This window comes from Engraulis encrasicolus, chromosome 11 (assembly GCF_034702125.1).
Source record: "Engraulis encrasicolus isolate BLACKSEA-1 chromosome 11, IST_EnEncr_1.0, whole genome shotgun sequence".
Classification (NCBI taxonomy): Eukaryota; Metazoa; Chordata; class Actinopteri; order Clupeiformes; family Engraulidae; genus Engraulis; species Engraulis encrasicolus.
In genome coordinates, this window is record NC_085867.1 from 41,408,983 (window position 1) to 41,412,774 (window position 3,792).

Here is a 3,792-nt window from a genome sequence, read left to right on the forward strand (position 1 = left end):
GGCGGTGTCAGTGGCGGTGTGAGTCCCCCCACCCTAAGCCATAACGTGCAGGTAATGTGGCAGGATGGGCCGCCGGGGCCACACACACAATAAAAAAATGATGAATTATTCAGTCCAACAAAGCCCAATCATCTGCCTTTTTTTACACCCAGTCTAGCCATACTAAACTAGCCTCCTCTACCTGAGAAATAAATAAATAACAATTCTCTAGAGTTGCTTGCTTTTTAATATCAATCCAGGGGAAAAAAAGGTTACATGTGAAAATTGTGTAATGGACACTTCACTGGAGTGCTGCGTAGGGTCATGTTTGACTAACAGGTGCATTTTCAAAAATTGACTTTTTATTTTATGCTATTTTAGAGCTCCTCAACCCAAAAGAGAGACCACCACGGCTGCAGTGTCTTATGCAGGTATGCCTGCAATCAAATGTCTGCATCATTTAGACAAAAAAACACTGCGAGAATTAAAAAGAAGAAAACAAAGAAAAAAACGGAGATAATAAAAGACAACGGTGGAGTTGTTGCTGTAGCAACAGATCTTGTTTGTGATTTAAATCATTCAGACGCTCTATTCTAAACCTTTCACACATGTGCAGGGGCATAAGCGGCATCCTGAAAGGTTTCTTAAGGACACACATCACTTGAAGTCCCACTTCACTGCATTCGTGCACCTTTAACACTCAATCAATTAAGTGTCAACTCAAATTACATGTTGTAAGTGAATTATGTTGTAAGTGAATTAGCATACGAATATGATGACCATGAACTGCATGTGCAACAGGGAATATCACGGGTGTTGTTATTACATGTAATCAGTTATTGTGTGCGAATAGACAGACAAAAGGCCCAAAGGTAGCATGTACAAATGGCTGAAATAGCTTACAATTATACACATTTATGACATGTATCATTGAATTATCTAATACCGTTCATGTACTTTACACCGAATTAAGGATAACAACAACTGTGAACTCGAATCTGTCATCCATGTAATTTGTTAATAGCATGCTAATACCAATACTAATATTTTTTAGACTAAACAAATGAAAACTCCCTTAAAAGATCCTGCAGCATCAATTAACTCCACTACTCTGCATCCACTTAATATACTTTTCCAAAAGGACAGCTTTTCTATCCGTATACCCGTTTGCCTTAATGCATCAATGGGAGATAGGCAACAGTAGAAACAGAGGCAAACTGAGTCTGTGTCTGAGGTCTGGTCTCACAGCCTCATGTCCCCTGGGTTACATTACAGTAGCAGGTGTTGGGGGGGGTTAACCCAGGCTGCACAGAGTCAGTGCCCTAATGACTAAAAACTAGAAGTCCACTGCCCACGACGCCAGCAACCAGCGTGACACACATTTTGCACAGCTCCCTTAAAGTACACGGTAAACTGCATTTCAATACATAGGAAGGGATGTGTAAACAGAAGCTTATATGAGCGAGAGAGAGAGAGAGAAAGAGGAGCGCAAGATCTACAAGAGAGACAAGACAGTGAGAGAAAGAGAGAAAAAAGAGAGAGGGGGAGACTAGAGGAGAGAGAGAGAGAGAGAGAGAGAGAGAGAGAGAGAGAGAGAGAGAGAGAGAGAGAGAGAGCGAGAGAGAGAGCAGCACTCAAACAGGGGCACACAAAAAGAGTAGGGGCAAAAAAGAGGACAGAGAGAGCGAGAGAGAGATAGAGAGAGAGAGTGTGAGAGAGAGAGAAAGAGAGAGAGAGAGAGAAAGGGAGAGAGAGAGAGGGATGTCTCTGACCTTTCTGTGGTGCGCTCTCTGAGTTGTTGCTCTTCTCTTCTCAGCCTCCTCTCCGTGCGTGTCAGGAAGCAGGGTGTTATCCTCTGTCAGAGAGACACACAACGAAAGTGAGAGAAATGACTGAGAGACGGCGAAAGAAAAGCAATAAAGGGAGTGAGAGAGAAAGAGAGAGAGAGAGAGAGAGAGAGAGAGAGAGAGAGAGAGGGAGAGAAAGAAGGAAGGAGAGGGGGTGGGATAGAGAGCAGCTCTCTATTTTTTTTTTGCACTGAAGGTGTGTCTCACTGATTCGGGATTGGAAAATCAGCCCTAGCACTGAATGAGAGAAGAGAGAGAGAGAGAGAGAGAGAGAGAGAGAGAGAGAGAGAGAGAGAGAGAGAGAGAGAGAGAGAGAGAGAGAGAGAGAAAAGAGAGAGAGAGAGACTGTGTGTGTGTGTGTGTGAGAGAGAGAGAGAGAGAGAGAGAGAGAGAGAGAGAGAGAGAGAAAGAGAGAGAGAGAGAGAAAGAGAGAAAGAAACAAAACAAAACATATGTGCACACCCACCTACCAACCAACACCCCTCCCTCCCTCTTAACCAAAAGTATTTGGCAGCGGTCCCTAAACATCCACCTGTGCTGTTACATGGGTGGGGAGGGGAGGGAGGAGCACACACGCACAGTCGCACACACACACACACACACACACACACCCAGCCCTCCTGCATACAGTACGAAGCTGCTCCTATTTCAGGGATGGGGCAATAGGTGGAGGTGGGCGGGTGGGTTGAGGGAAGTGGGGGGTGACGGAGGGAGGTGGGGTGGTGGGAGAGTGCACGTACAGTACAGTAAATACACATACATTAAAAACCCACTCATAAACTGATGAGCAATACAAGAGCTTTACAAATAAAGTTTAACAATTGGATTATTACTGGATTTTATAGGGCGCCCCTATTTACGAAACAAATTCCGTAGTGTTTTTTTCTAAGGCTCATCTTCAGCCCCGTTGACAACACAATGCAAATTAAAAATGTGAGTTGTAACTATGAGGCTGTGTGGGGTAAGGCCTGCGTGCACCTCATCGGCCAGGTGAGGTCAAAAGCTTTATGTCACGGTGTGCAGTGGTGTGCATAGACATTTTGGGGGGCAGGTGCTCAAGCCCATGGTCCAGCTAATATACCTGGACATGACTGTCATTCACTTTCAACGGTGAAATATGTGTGGATGATAACATGGAGACATAGTGACCAAAAAAACTTTCAAAAGGGCATTTTTTGTACAGTAGGGCAAAGGGGCAGGTGGTTTAGCACCACCTTGTCCGTGTCTGTGCACACCCATGACGGTGCATTTGGAATGCTCAACCGCGACATGGCTAATGAGACTTTTTGTGTTCAATTGCCTTCATCATCATCATCAACGCAGCCCTGTATTGTTCTTCTTAGCACCCTATTGTGCCTTTGCACGCGGGAAAAAAGAAAGTGAACACGGCAAGGGCCCAGTGTTGCCAGATGTGTCTAATCAAATCCCGCCCAAAAGCTTCTGAAAAACTGACAAAATGTGCTAAATTCCACCCAATTTCAAAAAATTGCATTGGTTTCTATGGGCACAAAACTGTAGAAAAAAAACGCCAAATGGCCAATTTTTACCGTTTTTACCCGCAGACGGCCATCCCAAGTAGCCCAATTGGGCGGGTAACCGCCCAATCTGGCAACACTGCAAGGGCCAAACTACACCATCAGCCAGCAATTAAAAGGCTCCAAAAAAAGGGTGTGGGGTTGTTCTTTGCTTAGTGAGCAACGCACTTGAAAAACAGGTGTGGGCCACATAAAGATAATCACCTCTAGACTTCCTTCAGCGCCCTGAGTAACTGCAAACAAATCACTCTGCCCTCACCCGCTGCACTGTATGTTTAATCTGATAGTCTTTTATGTGACTTTTATTCCAGCTGATTGGCCAATGAGTTATTCTTTGGTGATTGCATTGTCTAAGACCTATTCATCGATTTTTTTTTTCAGTTACGGGGTTGGTAATGAAGGTGAGGAAAAAAAAACTATTTAAATGTTAA

At 44.3% G+C, this 3,792-nt stretch overlaps 1 protein-coding gene across 2 annotated transcripts in view; it reads right to left on the minus strand.

Annotated features, from left to right (window-relative positions):
- The window catches only part of LOC134459000 (zinc finger and BTB domain-containing protein 7C), a 38,553-nt gene extending 36,636 nt beyond the window's left edge, over positions 1-1,917 (minus strand). Inside the window, exon 1 of one of the 2 annotated variants that reach the window (XM_063211357.1) lies at positions 1,752-1,917. The gene's annotated coding sequence lies outside the window, so the exon portion shown is untranslated. The remainder of the gene's footprint in view (positions 1-1,751) is intronic. The other variant, XM_063211359.1, reaches the window with a different exon arrangement.
- Positions 1,918-3,792: the final 1,875 nt, after the last annotated feature.